The 17,279-nt window shown below is 45.5% G+C and overlaps 1 protein-coding gene across 8 annotated transcripts in view; it reads left to right on the top strand.

The window, feature by feature from the left end:
- MIB2 (MIB E3 ubiquitin protein ligase 2) overlaps positions 1-17,279 on the top strand; it is a 402,179-nt gene that overhangs the window by 80,128 nt on the left and 304,772 nt on the right. The window lies entirely within an intron of this gene.

Below are 17,279 nucleotides of genomic sequence, written 5' to 3' on the forward strand. Positions count from 1 at the left end.
GAAAATACAGGAAGATATAATAAAGCCATTGGAGGTTGCTTGGTGATAACATGATTGAGAGGCAGTTATGTTGCTTTAAATGCTTCCTTGTGGTATGTTGGCCGTACTGAGGACAGGTGAACCAGGAGACCAGAACGGTAATCATGGCTTCCGTCTTGACACTATTCTACGATCCTAAGTAACTCCCTTGCCCAGCCCGGGCATACTTTTCTTATTTGCTAACGGGGTTGGACGGGCCCATACAGCAATGAATCAGTGCCGGAAGTGCAGGTCTGACAGGTCAGTGTGTGGGTCTGGTTTTTGACTATTTGTGGGCCCTTTTATGGTATGCTGGGCTGGTTTTTAGGTCACAGCCTACCCGACAGCACAGCTGTCTGGTTTGCTAAAGCCATCTTGGGGACTTTCAGAAAGTGGGGCTAGAAATGCATTCCGCTCGTTGTTGTGTAGTGTCTTCTAATGAAAAGAGCGCTGGAACTCTTTTGGTTCTCACTGTACACCGTAGGCCTGCAATGTAAGCGTTGGAAGAGATGAGCTGTAGGCAGACTTAGAATGTTGAGTCCTGACTTACAGGCTGCAGAATAGCGACCAGTAAAATTACTCTCCATGTGTGGGGTGGGTATTGGCAAGGACATGGGTTGGCAGTACGCTATAGTTTGAAACTCACATTGTCTAGTTTGCTATTTGCTGACTTTATTTGCTTTAGGCTGTCCAGCTGTTCGTTCCTCCTGTTGCCCAAACCTTGTTTACTTTATTCTTTTACGAAGTCCCTTACTATTCTGCACCAATCCATGCCACTGCACACTACTCTGCACCACTGCACTCTTCACCACTCCACACCACACTGTATGCTACCCTACTCTGCAACTCTACACTCTGTGCCACTGCATTCTATGCCAGTGCACTCTACTCAGTACCACTTCACTGTATGCCTGTGTACTCTATGCCAATCCCTCTACTCTATTCTGCGCCACTGCTCCCCACTCCTAAACAATCTAGTCTGCACCACTGCACTCGAAGCCACGCCATTCTGCACCCCCCTACGCAACTGCACTCTATGCCAATGCACTCTACATCACTTTACTTAAAACCAATGCACGCTACTTCAGTCTACTCTGCACCATTGTATTGTATGCCCCTGCACTTTACGCCATTGTATTCTGTCACTGTACGCTACTCCACCCTATTCTACTCTGCATCACTCTACTCTATGCCACTGCACTTCACACCACTCGTGTATAAACCACTACACTCTTCAGCAGTATACTCTGCTACACTGCACTCTCTACCACTCCACTTTATGCCACTCTGCTCTGTGCCAGTGCACTCTACACCACTGAACACTACGCCACTCTACTCTGCATCACTCCACTCTACACCACTGCATTCTATGCCAATCCACTCTAGGCCACTCTAATATACTCTGCTCGACTGCACTCTAAGCCACTCTATACCACTGCACTCTACGCCACTCCACTCTACTCTGAAGCAATCTACTCTATGTCACTGCAGTCTACGCCACTTGATTCTACTCCGCGGCACTCCACTCCCCACTGTGCCTCTGTTCACCACTGCGCCTCTGTTCACCGCTGCATAGTACACCAGTGCGCTCTACCCCACGTTAGTCAAAACTAATAGACTCAATACCACTACATTCTATGCCAAGCTGCTCTTCACCACTGCACTGTACGCCACTATACTGTATTCTGTCACTGCACTCTAATCCACTCTACTCTACACATTGCTCTCTACGTTTACTCTACTTTGCACCATTTCACTCTACATACACTTTACTCTGCACTACTCTACACCGCTGCATTCTACACCTATGCACTCTACACCACACTGCTCTGCAGCACTGCACTCTCTGCCACTAAACTATGCGACCGAACACTATACCACTCTGCAGCACTGCACTTTCTGCTACTAAACTCTTTGCCGCTCTGCACCACTCTTTATGCTATTTCACTCTACTAAGCATACATAAGATGTCCTTTGAGGAATTATCTTCATCCAAAATATTACCTTACTCAGCATCGGTCCACAATATGGATCTGAAAGATTAATCAAGGGAAACAGAAACCACACTCATGGGTATATAGAAGATAAAGTTATTCTTTTACTTCATATTCTATTTAAATATTATTCAATTTTTTATACAGTATGTTCAGGCAATATTCACATTCGAAACATAACAACACTGGCACCTCCAAAAAAATCCCATTCGCTGTTCGAGTTACTTTGAACATGGTATAAATGGAAGTGAGGTCACTCTTTTTAACACAAATAGCATTAACATAATATGGAATTCCAGCTTACACAACCTTTAACATTCATGGGATATAACACAGAAGAAACCAAAGCGAAAATGTTTGAAGTTATAAAGGAAGTTGTGTCTACTCATATACACCACTCCACGCCACTCTACTGCACTGTACACCACTACATTATACGCCACTATAATCTGCATCACTCCACTCTGTGCCACTGCACTCTACCCAACTCTACTCTCGACGTCTACACTCTAACCTGCACTAATCCACTCTGTGCAATTCGGCTCCTCTCTGTGCCACTCTACTCTCCCCATTACACTGTACGCCACTGCAGTCTACTCTGCACCACTCTATTCTATGCCACTGCACTCTACACCAATGCACTCTGCACCACTTTACTCAAACCCAATGCACTCCATGCCAATCTTCTCTTCATTACTGTACTTTACATATCTTCACTTTAAGCCACTCTACTATACTCCACTCTGATGCGCTACTCCAATAAACTCTACTCCCTTGACACTCTATTCCACCCTATGCCCCTCTACTCTACAACACTCTACTGTATGCCATTCTATGACACTACTCCACTCTTAGACGCTCTACATAACTATCTTTATACCACTCCATGCTACTTTCCTCCACTCTGTTCTATGACACGCTACGCCACTCCACTCCACTCTACTTTACTCTATGCCACTGCATGCCAATCCAGTCAACACCACTCAAATCTACTCCACTTTACTCCACTCTATGACACTCCACTCTGACAATCTACTCCACTCTGTACCACTGTATTCTACAACACTGTACTCCACTCTGCACAAAAAAATTCTATGCCTCTCCACTCTTTGCCACTCCATGCCACTCCACTTTACAACACTCTACTCAACTCTGACACTGTATTCCATTCTATGCCCCTCAACTTTACGCCCTTCCACTCTGACACTCTACTCCTTCCACAACACTGTCAGCTACTTCTGCTTTACTCCCCTCCTCGCCACTTAACTCTACTGTTGCCACTCTAATCTCCTTTACCCCAAAAACGTTTAGCCATGCTGAACAGCAGCCACTCTTGTTTACAGCCTCGTAATTCGGCAAGGAAGACCTAACATCATTTTCATTCCTCTTTATGGAGCGGGACCAAGGACTAATTGATTCAACTTAATTAATGCTCGTCCGCTTTTCCATATGTAATTGAAGTACTATTTTGTTCTTTTTAACTTTTAGTGCACTGCAAACAGAAGGGGTGTGACTGGCAAAAATGTGCCCAGTAAGACCAACAACATTGCTAAGACTTATTTTCTATAGCTAACCTTATTTAATTTTGCCAAGTCTTCTTTTCTCACTTTGCACTCATGTTTTCTTTTGCTTTTGCTCATTGGCTGTTCTCAAAAGATGAGGATTATTTTATTGCATTTGATATAATTTATTTTGACTCTTAATTTCTGAAATGATGCTCATATAGTATACCCCAACCCAGCCCACTTCAATCCGCAGCACTCCAGTCCACGCAACGTCACCCTACTCAATCCAATACCCCCCACTCGATCCAATCCGCCCCACTCGATCCAATCCACCCCACTCGATCCAATCCGCCCCACTCGATCCAATCCGCCCCACTCAATCCAATCCACCCCACTCAATTCAATCCACTCCACTCCAATCCACCCCACTCCAATCCAAACTACTCACCCCAGTCCAATCCACCACACTTCAAGCCTCTCAACCCAACCCAACCCACCCCACTCCCATCGGCACCACTCCAGTTTGCCCTACTGAATTCCAAAACAGTCTGCCCCACTCCAATCAGCCCTACTCAATCGAAAACAGTCTGCCTCACTCCAATCCATAATAATCTGCCCGCTCTAATCCAAAACATTCTGCCTCACTCCCATCTAAAAACTCTGCTGCACTTAGTTCAAAACATTCTTCCCTACTCAAATTTAAAATAATCTGCTGACTCTAAACTTCCGCACTAAAATCTGCCCCACTAAGTCAAATTAATCTGCCCCACTCCGAAACAACCTGCCCCACTCCAAACCAAAACAATCTGCCGCACTCCAAGCCAAAACAATCTGCCCCACTCCGATCCAAGACAATCTGTCCCACTCCGATGTGCCCCATTATGATCTGCCCCACTCCGCTCTTCCTCACTCCAGTCTGAAATAATCTGCCCACTCCAATCCAAAACAAACACCACACTCCAGTCTGCCCTACTTATATATGTTTGTAAATGAACTGTGCAGTTATTTCAGAATATGGAAAGCACAAATGAAGCACATTTTTGGGTAACTCTGAAAGTTTGGTGGAAGCAAAAAAATGTAATGTTTTCAAAACAAATCAATACACTAGGAGATTACATTTTCACACATTTTCGTTTGTGCGCTGTATACTTTATCAGTATAAAACTGTATGGCTGTGAAAATGTAATGGTCATTTCTATTGAAGATGTGTTGTCTGTAATGGCAGTGCACTACCAAACCATGCAACCGCACTTTACCCCACTCCACTCTACTCTGCACCAATCCATGCCACAGTACCCTACACCCCTCTACTCTATGCCAGTGCACTCTATCCCAATGACTCTTCTCTGCACCACTACACCCGTGACAATCAACGCTATGCCACTGCACTCCTCGCTCCTTCAATCTACTCTACACCAATGCACTCTGCACCACTTTGCTCAAAACCAGTACACTCAGCAACACTGCACTCTACGCCAATCTCCTCTTCACCACCTAATGTGATGCCACTATACTCTACTCTGCAACACTCTGCTATGTGCCTCTGCACTCTATGCCTCTCTACTCTATACCATTGCACTCTGCATCACTTTACTTTGCACCACACTACGACACTGCACTGATGCACTCTACTCCACTCTGCACCACTGCACTCGATGTCTCTGCATTCTTCCCTGCACTACTCTATGCCGCACCACTATACTCTACACCACTTTACTGCACTCTTCATCAATGCACTCTGTGCCACTACACTCTATGCCAATCCGCTCTACGCCACTCTAATCTACTGTACACCACTCCAATCTGGCACTGCACTACACACAACCTCATTCTACGCCTATGTACTCAGCACCACTCACTCTTTATTCCATTGTGCTCTACCTCAGTCGACTATGCAGCACTGCATTCTTCGCCACTGCACCACTGTACTCTGCACCAATGTACTCTGCACCACTGCACTCACACTCCACTGCACTCTACACCACTGTACTCAATGACACTCTACTCTGCAAGACTCTACTCTGCAAAACTCTCCGCCACGGAACCCAACACCCCTCTACTCTGCTCCACTGAACTTTACTCTGGACCACTCCACTCAACTCTACAATACTGTTTTCTGCATCACTCCACTTTAGCCACTCTAATCTTTTCTGCACCCCTGCACTCAACACAAACACAACTGCACTGTACACCACTATTCTCTATTGCACTGCACTCTGCACCTCTATGCTCCACCCTTCACCACTCCCCTCTACTCTGAAACAATCTACTTTATGCTGCACGCTACACCAATAAACTTAACACACTTTACTCAAATTCAATGCACTCTGCACAAATCTACTCTGCACCATTGTACTTTACTCCAACTCACACTAGTCTACTCTACAACACCCCACTCCACAATACGCCATTCTATGACGCGCTACTCCACTAAACTCTTCTGCAATCAATGACTATATGCCTCTCCACTCTACAACACTCTATGCTACTCTTCAACACTACTCCGCTCTAAGACTCTACACAGCTCCCTCTAAGCCACTTCAAGACGCTATACTACACTCTGCTCTAGAACACACTACTCCATTCTACTCCACTCTGACACTGTATGTCACTCCACTTTACGCCACTCAACTCTTCAACACTCTACTCTACTCCATGCCATTCCACTCTCCTACACTACTCCAATCTATGCCACTCCACTCTGTGACAGTCTACTCTGCTCTACAAAACTCGGCTCCACTCTATGAAACACCCTCTACGCCAGTCCCCTCTCCACCACTCTGTGACACTGTATGCCACTCCACTCTACAGCACTCTACTCCACTCTGACACTCCACGCACTTCCACACTACGACACTCTGCTCATGCCACAACACTCTATCCCACTCCACTCTATGCTACTCCATGACCCTCTGCTTCACTCAACTATGCTCTACGCCACTCCATACCACTCTATGCCACTTCACAACTCTCTACGCCACTCCATAACTCACTACGCCACTCCATAACACTCCACTCTACTCCATTTTATGACACCCCACTCCTTTATCCCTCTAACTTTTATCTATGCTGAACAACAGCCACGCTGCTGTACAACATGGTTAGAACGTATTGGCAAAGCCAATAGCTCTTTCATAGGCGAGACCTATTGGCTTTGCCTGTGCTCATTCATTGACAGATATTTTCCTACAGGGGGAAATTTCTTCCTAAACCACAACCAGTGTGGATGGGTGATTTATCAGTTATCCTTATGGAGGTTCTCCTTTTGAGTTGGGGGTTGCATCTAGCATCCTTCCAAGCAGATGTGAATGTAGAGGGTGGTCCTTGCGTGATGATTCACAGTTGAAGGTGAAGTCTTTCAGCCTTTCACCTACAATGTGTCACCTGCTTGCCTGATCTAAATTTGGTTCAGATGGACCGCTTGCATATACTGTATTCTTCTAAAGACGCTGGAGCAAGTAACTGTACTGATGCAACAGCTGTACTATCTGTTCTAGTCTAGGAGGTAAGGATTCTAGAGAAAGGACAGCAGCTAGTGATGCTTATTTCTGTCCTGAATTACTTATTGTTGATTGGTAAATCCTCCCTTGCTATTAGTAGAGCCCTGCATGTCTGATGTTCACCAACTGTGTTAGGGTTCTATCCCTTGCCTCATGTTACTATGTTTCTTTGTCCCAAATTGCCCCAGTCTCTTGCAGGATACTACTTAATGCTGATTATTCTATTTGATATGTTAGGTCCTGAGCACGCTGTTAATCAGAAATTCTTGACCTTGGACGTGTTAATCATATGGTACTTATCCAGTGTGATGTATGGTTGGTCGGCTGACAAAGCATCCAGACCACCATGTACGGGAAGGTGTTAATGATTTGTATTCTTGCTCAGGCTGCCAAAGTTGCCCTTTGGGGGTACTTGAGTTTATCATTTATTAGTTAGGCATTTCTTAAGTTCTTTTTGCTTTTCTGTTTTAATTTTACTATTGTTAATATCTGGTATTTTGTTAGAGATCATGAGTTGGACATAAGGTGGTTTTTTGCTGTTGCTGGGATATGTAGAGTACAAAGCAGATGGGAGTGAGTGATCGGCTTCCTGGTGCTGATGATGTGTTGTGTGACAGTTTAGATTTGTAGTGTACTTAATTGGTTTTGGAAAATACAGGTCGTGTTGCAGGCGATTTGAAACGGTAGCGGAAGTTTATTTGAAGTGTTTTCTATTGGTTTCCTATCTTTATTGTGTGGCTTGGAGTGATAAATGCTGGTCTACTCTGATGGTTGGTAGTTCTGTAGTAAGCTGCAAGTCACTGGTTACAGTTCTTGGAAATGGTTATATATATATATATTACATATATCTATATATATATATTAGCAGCCTGTCCCGACCTTGTCTGGGAGCAACAGGCTTCCCCGCCCGCCCCAACATTGTCCAGCAGCCCCGACCCCCGCCTGCCCCGACCCCCGCCTGCCCCGACCCCCGCCTGCCCCGACATGGGTCCCCTTACCTCAGCCGCCGCTCCTCCCGCCTGTCCGCTGCTAATATACTGCTTTAAATATGTCTGTTCTTCTTTGCAGAGGTGTACAGCTGACCAATCCGTTCTGCAGAGTGTACATTGGCTGGGAAAGCTTACATCATAGCTAATCTTTTTTGCCTAGAGGTGTGTTAATGATTGCTGTTTCACCATAAAAACACGGGATCATTCTCTTTTCTCCCGCAGCCCGGGCCCCTGCCCAGCCCAGCCCATCCCTCGCCTGCCCCGACATGGGTCCCTTTACCTCAGCCGTCGCTCCTCCCGCCTGTCCGCTGCTCGCACCGCCGCTGGCCTGTCCGCTGCTTCTCACGTCACCGCTCCTCTCGCGCGCCATGTCCGCCGCTCCCTTACCTCAGCCGCCGCTCCTCCAGCCTGTCCGCTGCTCGCGGATGTATGACGTTAATACGCATGCTTTTACCACGCATGCTGTTACAACGCCAATTTTACAACGCAAACCTTTACAACGCATAGCACTTTGGGGTGCTGGATAGTGAATAGTTTAATTTACTATTCCAACTCCAGTCCCCGTGGACACTAGGGAAGGTGTTGGATAGTAAATTAAATCTATTCCCTATCCTAGAGCGCCCCCCAGCGCAGTGCATTGTAATGGTTTTCGTTGTAAAACCTGTGTTGTAATAGCACTGCGTTGTAAAAGTTTTGTTGTAAAGGATGTTTCCCGCTGCTCGCACCGCTGCTGGCCTGTCCGCTGCTCCTCACGTCACCGTTCCTCCCCGCGCCATGTCCGCCGCTCCTCGTCGCGCTCCTGGACGCCGCTCCTCCCCGCGCTCCTGACGTGAGCACGCACGTCGCGGCCGGCGCTACTTCGGAGGGACTACTTTTTTTTTACTGTAAATTTTTTAAATAAGGTTTTTTAAAAAAAATTTATATAGCCTATAACCATCTACACACCCTGACGATTCCAACGGTGTATCGGGTGTGTGGATTGGCGCTGTGGTTCCCGAGTTAACCCGCCTCAAAGGCTGAAAGTTCTTCCTTTATTATAGTAGTAGTAGTGTATATATATATATATATATATATATATATATATATATATATATATATATATATATTGGAAGCAGATTCCACAATAAATAATTCTTTACTTTAAACTAGAGATGCAAACGAAATGTTTTACTATGTTAATATAATGAATTTGATATAAGTAGGATTAGTCGAGTTTTCGAATTTCTCTTCAAAATGGATGTGAGCTGCAGAGCCAAACAAAGTCGTAATCTCTTTTCTCTGCCGTGCACTGTGGAGCCCGTAACTCTACCATCATTATAATATTATTTGCACAAAATTCAATTAGATCTATGGTCTTGCTTGAACTGTAATATTTTAAAATTTATTGTTTTATGCTATGTTAATGGGGAAAGACCGATTTCAACTTTTATACATTTGAAGGATGGGCGATGATGGAACAGATGGCTGTTGACATAGTCTTAATTAGATTCCAGTGCGATTTGCACAATGGCGTCAGATTTGGCCCCAATGGGGAATGCACTGAGCACTTTAAACTTCAGCGAGTGATATCAACAGTCTAGAGCAGGTCTTGAGTGTTGAGGGTGTCGATGTCCCTAGAGTAGGTCACCGCACCATTCCTGCTCTACTGTATGCTGATGACACAGTCTTAATGGCCGGTACTGTCAAAAGCCTGAACAAGCTTCTTTCTCTTTTTATTAATTTTATGAACAGTCTTGACCTATCCACCAACTTTTTTAAATCACACGTGATGAATTTCGGCCCATTAAAAACGAGAACCATGAAGTATGTAATAGATGGCCAGCACATTAGGAAGGTGGATAAGTTCAAGTATCTGGGGATACAACTGGATTCTGAGTTCAGATGGCACTCGCTCATTAATCAAAATGTTTCCGCTTTATGCAGTGCAATATTTGGTGTCAGGGATTTTTCCCGCCGATTGGGGCGTACTCTTATCCGATCGGTTTAGGAGATCTACAGGGCTAAATGTATCCCCTTAGTTGTTAAGGCAGTGGAATCTGGGGATGCGGCTAGGTGGCCCCACTCCAAGTTGTATAAAATAAGTTTTTAAGGAGTCTTGTGGGTGTTGGTCAAAACACACCTTATGAAATTGTTCATGAAGAACTAGGTGTGGATTATTTAACTGATAAGCTTCGCGTTAGTCCACTAAAACTCTGGAACACGATTTGGGCAAAGGAGGAGTTGATTTTTAGCAGACTGATACTGCAAGACAGCTTACTATTGGATAAGCCCTTACAGACTCCATGGTTGCGTACCCTGAGGGTCATGGGGAGGCCGTACATGTTTGTCAGCACCACAAGCATTACTCGCACCGATGATAAATGGGCTGAATCTTCACTCATTGATAAGCTCAGGTCAGAAGGCAAAGATGTCGCTCTAACAAAACATTCTATGCGGCACGCGTTGCTGGTGAAAACAGTAATAGTGAACCCTATCTGTCTCTGGATATATCTTGCCATCATAACCATCTGTTGACTTATTTTACTTTACTTACTTGGCGCTTAGAGAAATGAGTACTCATGGGCAGGGCCTCCTAAAACAGCCAAGTCTTTAACAGTTTCTTAAAACTAGATATCTCGGTACAGGACCGGATCTTCTCAGATAGATTTTTCCAATGACTGGAAGCCTGATAAGAGAAAGCTCGACCCCCTCAGTTTTTGCCTTGTTTATTCTTTGTGTACGCAAGAGTGGGATCCAGGGGAAGATCTTCCTAAGCATCCTCATGGTTCCGAAGCAGGTGCCTGACAGTGTCTTCACCTGCTCCTCCATTGATAGCTTATTATCGATCCTGATGCTGAGATTCTTCGCCAAGTTTTTAGGGGGAGGGTCCTCTCCCAGCTCTACCGGCCACCAATCAGTGGACCAGATTTCTTCGGCCTTCCCGAACAGCAGTATCTCTGTTTTGAATGAGTTGAGCTGTAGGAAGTTCTTCTTCATCCATATCACAATGCTAGACACGCAGTTTTAAAATTTTGATTGAGTTGATACAATCTCAATGGGGTCGATCAGCTGCGTGTCATCGGCATACAAGATGATCTCAAACCCACAGCTTCTGATGAGTTCAGCCCGGGGGGCCACATACTCATTAAATAGGGTGGGACTCAGGATAGATCCCTGAGGAACTCCCCTGTCCACCACTGTGGTCTGTGACATGAGGGAATCTAGCTGGATGCTTTGGGTACGATTTGATAGATAGCTTTGTATCCATTTAAGGGCCATGCCTCTGACACCAATCCCTCGCAGTCTGTCAAGCAGAATCCTATGAGAGATGGTGTCAAAGGTTGCCGACAGATCAAGAAGGACTGGGATCACCGGAGTCCCCATGTCCAATGTCAGCCTTATGGTACCCGTAACCTCCAGCAGTGCGGCCTCCGCGCTGTGTGAGGCACGGAAGCCGGACTGGGAAGGGTCCAGAAGGTTGTTTTGTTCCAGATAATGGGACAGATGCTGGTTGACCAGTGATTCCATTACTTTCGAGCAACAGGAGAGAAGAGAGATCGGCCTATAGTTTTGTAGATCAGTCGGATCCGCTAGTGCCTTTTGAGCAGTGGTTTTATGCGTGCGCTTTTCCACTTCCTAGGGATGTGGCAGTGTCTAGCGAGATTTTACAAACCTCGGCAAGCTCATCAGCTCAGACCGGGCTGAGTTCTGACATGACGGTCGGTGGTGCAGTATCTAATGGAGAACCTGATTTATTGTGGCTTAATAGGGAGCCGACTTGTTTGCTCGTGAAATGAGGGAAACATTCTAGCTTAAAAGGAGTTAGTGTTTCCTGTGAAGGATCTGCAAGAAGGTCTGCTTCCACCAGTTCAAAAGAGCGATAGATTATATCAATCTTATGAGTGAAGTGGTTGGCTAGGTCGTCACAAAGCTCCTGGGTGGGGGGCCTTCTTGTTGGTGAATTCCTTCAAGATCTTAAATAGCTCCTTAGAGGAGTTCTTTGCCTCCATAATGCGAGAGCCCAGGTGTACTCTTCTGGCTATAGTGCAGCTGTTGAGATGAATAAATGAATGAATGAATGAATACATGCTTGTATAGCACATGGCTACCCGGAGGCATCCCAGCGCTTTCAGACCAAACAAGCATTCACCACTCAACGGAACAGAAAGGTCTTCAACCGTTTCCTGAATGCAAGATAGTTAGATTCCAGCCGGATAGAGTCAGGAAGCTGATTCCAAAAAAGAGATAAGCTCTGTGTGTCCTTCGGTAGAGCTGTTCATCTGGCTCTGCCTTCGACTTCCTCCATTTCGTTTCCATGGCCCTGCATGTAGCTTTTTCTCTCTTGACTGTTCCCTTTTAACCACGGCTCTTTTAAACACTCAGACTTGCCCCCATGCAGCTATGATAACACCACAATCAACGACACATTACATGTGGTTATGTTTTGCCCAAAATGTAGTTACCTGCGACATACTTTTATACGCCCAATTTTATTACTGCTCAATTTTAGCCAAGTTAGGCCAGCCTTACTTTTCTTACAGTTGTTGAATTCACCTTTTAATTGTTTTTCTCTTGTTCATTTTCTGGTGGGAGTTTTAAAATACGAATGACTATGATACTGATCTTCTGTATGCCTTTTTTAAATGACTTGTCTTTCGTGATTTCATCCATACAATCGAATAAAGATTATGATGATGATTTGAAGGACTCTCTTTTTGGCTGAACAGAGGTGTTGTTTATATTTTAAAAGTGGTACTGTTTTCTCTGTAAAGTAGGCTTATTCGTTAGATCCAGATCAAAAGTAATTTTACAATGTGATGTGCTTTCTGTTGTGCTATTGGTTTATGAATTGTCTTCTCCATCATGCCACAGTAACAGTATGGTTTTTCTGTGTAAAAGTGTATAAAAACTCACCATTTCAGAAACGAGCCAGGTCTTTTTCTGGCCCTATTAGAGAGCAGACTTTTGTGTTAGTTTGTTAATCTGGAATATTTTTTCGAACGTCCCACTATAGCCTGTAATGAGCAGCCCTTATGACAAATGCTCCTTGCTTGACTCGTATTTTAACCCCTTTGCTGCCAGGCCTCCACCCCGTGCTAAGCTTTTTTTTTGGGCTATTTGAGGTAGTTTGTCGTTCCGCCCCTGTAACATTTTGACCACATAAGGTATCCTCACCAAATGTGCGTCCTTTTCTTCCAACATCATGGGGATTTTAAAGGTACCCTGGGTTCGTTGAAGGAATTAGCCAAACTACTGCTACATTTTGTTTTTCGGGGGAAAAATGGGAAAAAAGTGCTGCAGATGAAAGTGTCTGTTTCTTTCCCCTGCAAATGGTATCAACAAAGGGTTTGTGGTGCTGAAATCCCCATCTTCCCAGCTTTCAGGGACTGACAGACTTTTGTCAGAAAACCAAACTTTTTTACACAGTTTTGCCATTTTACTGGGACATAGTCTATTTTTGCTATTTTTCGTGCTTTCTACCTCCTTCCAGTTAATGGTAAAAATGGGTCTGAAAACAATAATGTATCCAGGGAAGCTATACATTTCTGAGAAGTAGACAGAATTCCGAATACAGCAAGAGGTCATTTGTGTAGATCCTTCAAGGTTTTCTTATAGAAATGAGCAATTGAAAATAGGGAAAATTGAAAATGAGTTGGAAAAAAACAGCCATTTGTGCCAACGTTTTCACCTGTAACTTCTTCTAAGTATTACAGTTGTTTTAAAGCAATATACCGTTACATCCGCTGGTCCCTTCTGGTTGTGGTTATATATAGGACATGTAGGTTCACCAAGAACCTGAGGAACCAAGAGCCAATAACTGAGCAGCGTCTTGCAATGGTGTTTTATTGTGTATCGGGTATATAGTAATTCATTTGTGAAAATATAAATAGTGAAAAATCGGTTTGAAAGACACCTATGTATTTCTAAAATGGGAACAAATATACAGTTTAGAAACAGTAGCTATTTGCACATCTCGAAAATTGTGGGTACCCATACTAGCATGTGAATTATATGACATTTTTCAAAGTTTCTTCTTTTTTATACATTGTCTTACATTTGGAAGGCAGAAATGCAAAGTCAATAGGTAATAACGGTTGCTCTACAATTCTGTGTTCCCCAAAGTCTCCTGATAGAAATGGTACATCACTTGTGTGGGCCCGCACCAGGAAACGGCCCAAATCGCAATGTGGACATACTAAATTTTTACACTGAAAACTGACCCTTTTTTTGCCTAGCTGTAGATTTTGAACTCTTGCTCTGCCAGCACTTAGGGAAACTTAGCAAACCTATATATTTGTGAAAACTCACCCAGGGAAATCCAGGATGGGGTGACTTGTCTGGCTCTCACCAGCTTATGTTACCCAGAATCCCTTGCAAACCTCAAACTTTGTCCAAAAAAACACAATTTCCTCACAGTGCTGTGATGGAAAGTTCTGGAATCTGTGTGGATCTGCAAAATTCCACTCACCCCGCATTCCCCAAAGTCTTCTGATAAAAACGGTACCTCACTTGTGTGTGTAGGTCCAGTGCCCGCGACAGGGAACGGCCCAAAACGCAACGTTGGACAGACATTTTTGAAAACTAGACACCCAGGGAAATCCAGGATGGGAGGATTTGTCTGGCTCTCACCAGGTTCTGTTACCCGTGAATCCCTTGCAAACCTCAAACTTTGTTTAAAAAAAACACATTCTAGTTTTCGGAAATATGTGGGTTTGGTAGGTTTCCCTAGATGGCACTGAGCACGGGGCCAAAAACCCCAACTTTCCGACACAAAATGTTGAGAAAAATGTAATTTTATTTCTGCAAAATTTGAGGTTTGCAGGGAATTCTGGGTAGGGAAATGTTGGGGGGAGGGAGGCAAGCCATACCTCGCTGGACTCCCCAGGGTGTCTGTTTTTCAGAAATGTGTGGGTTTGGTAGGTTTCCCTAGATGGCCGCTGAGCACGAGGCCAAATACCTAGGTACCCCCCCGTCCCCTGCAAAACCAAGTCGTTTTATGATAGGTAATTTTGAAGTCACCACAATTTGTTTAGAGCCCCTCCCTGCCGTGGGTACTTGGCCCACCCATACAAGTGAGATACCATTTTTATCAGGAGACTTGGGTGGTAGGAAATTTGATGTTTCTTCCTGAAGCGTGAAAATTATGGCACAGTAATGCAAGGAAAATGTGACAGTCACATTTTTAGGTTTGAAAGACATTGTGGGTAAGATAACTTGGGATCCACAAGAGAGACATCACCATGTACTCCCCTGGGTGTTTAGTTTACGAGAATATCTAGAGTTGGTAGGTTTATGGTTTTTTTTTTTAACTTTATTTTTCAATTTTTGTTGGAAAATACAAGATAAACCCCCCTCCCTCCTCCCCCTCCCCCAAGGCATTGTTAAAAATATTTGTACACAGATCGATAGACTCATTATGGCACATTTGCGGAGTATGACAACATCTGAAAGCACACAAGGCTATGCAGTGAAGCTGTGGAACCAGCAGATTACATGTGACGTTGTGAGGAAACAGGCCAGGCTCAGCTCCATGCACAGTTCGAGGAACCCCTCAGTTGGCCCCTCCCCTTCCCCCCCCAGAGTCGTGCTCAGAGAACAACTCTCCGCTTGTCCCCTCAGAGTCACAGGGTGACGAGTACCCCTCTATCGCCAGCCCTGTCATGCACATGGCTCGCCACGCCAGCAAATCCTCCTGCAATTTCTCATCCCTCCTAGTGTGTTGCAAGTGTGTTTCTTCCGTGAGTGTCCATTCCCTCACATCCCTGAGCCATGAATCTACGTCTGGGGCCCGCTGTCCCATCCATGTAATGGCGACCCAGCGCCTAGCCAGCACTAGCATCAATTGCAGAAACTTGTAAGAAAGCTTCCGTTTCCTTGGCCCCGGGACCAATGCCAACAGGCAATGCACGGGTGTGAGCTCGATTCGGGGGCCTGTGGTAGCCTTCACCCGGGCCACAACCACTAACCAAAAGCTCCCCACTAACGGACATTCCCAGGCCAGATGCAAAAACCCCGCCCCCACTGCACTGCATCTGGGGCAATTGTCCCTGCCGCTCTCCGAGAATCGGCTGATCGACTTCGGGGTAAGGTAGGTGCGGTGCAAGAAGTTGAAGTGTATAAGTTTAAAGCGCGCATTACAGGAGACAAGCCGCGTAAGGGCCCCTATACGCCTCCGCTGACTCTGATCCAGAGGCACTCCCAGATCTGCCTCCCAGGCCGCCCATGCCGGCGGCACCGGAGGAGCAGAATCCCGCTTCATAGCTTCATACAGCAAAGTTATCAATCTACGTCCTCTGCCGCAGGACAGTATGATATGTAAGGTATGGGTCATCGGAGGAATCTCCGGGCACTGCGGCCAGACCGAGCGCGCACTATTGAACGCAGCCCTTGGTAATGTAAGTATTGTCCGCCACTAAGGCCAAACGACTCCACTGCCTGCTCATAGGTCACAAAGCTCTCTGAGGGATATAGGTCTGCCAGGACCTCACAGCCCCCATTTCTCCACTCTCGGAAGGACAACTGTTGATCTATCTCTACTATAGGGGCCAGTATCCAGAGCGGGAGATCTCTGTGGAAGTGGCCCGACCGTAGAACCCTTTCTATAAAACGTTGCCATACGCCCGCTGTGTGTCCGACCACATATGGCAGCTCGGCGTCAGCTCCGGCCCCTCGCATCAGTGCCAGCTGAAGCTCCTGCACTGTCGCCCTTCCTGCAAGTAACAGCGTCTCCCACACATCCGCGAACCATCTGGCCGCCGGAAGAATCTGTGCTGCGTAATAATAAAGATCAAATCGCGGGGCCTCCAGTCCCCCCTCCTCAAAGGAGCGCACAAGGGTGCGGAGGGCTACTCTGCTTCGCCGACCTGCCCAGAGCAGGGATGTAAGCAGCGTGTTGAGGGTCCGAAAAATCCTAGGCGGAAGCGGGCACAACGTGTTCTGAAGGACATACAGTGTCCTTGGCAGCATCACCATCTTGGATATGGCCAGTCGCTCCATTAGGGACAGTGGGAGAGTGTTCCAGAAGGACATGGAGCACTGGAGAGATGTAATTACCCGATCTATTTTACGGTGGTAGGTTTATCTTAGATGGAATGTACATTTTGGCAGAGAAAGACAGAAAACATAAATATTACTGCACAACCATCTTCCTCAAGCACACACACACATACTGGTTGGCTTTGGCACAAGGGTGAGTGCTAGTTCAAAGAATATACTGTTATTAACAAAAGATTTCACAAAAATGAAAAGCACTGTCAATAATTGAAAGGACAAAAAACTGAACCAGTGACTCAC

Source organism: Lissotriton vulgaris, chromosome 5, assembly GCF_964263255.1.
Source record: "Lissotriton vulgaris chromosome 5, aLisVul1.2, whole genome shotgun sequence".
Lineage (NCBI taxonomy): Eukaryota > Metazoa > Chordata > Amphibia > Caudata > Salamandridae > Lissotriton > Lissotriton vulgaris.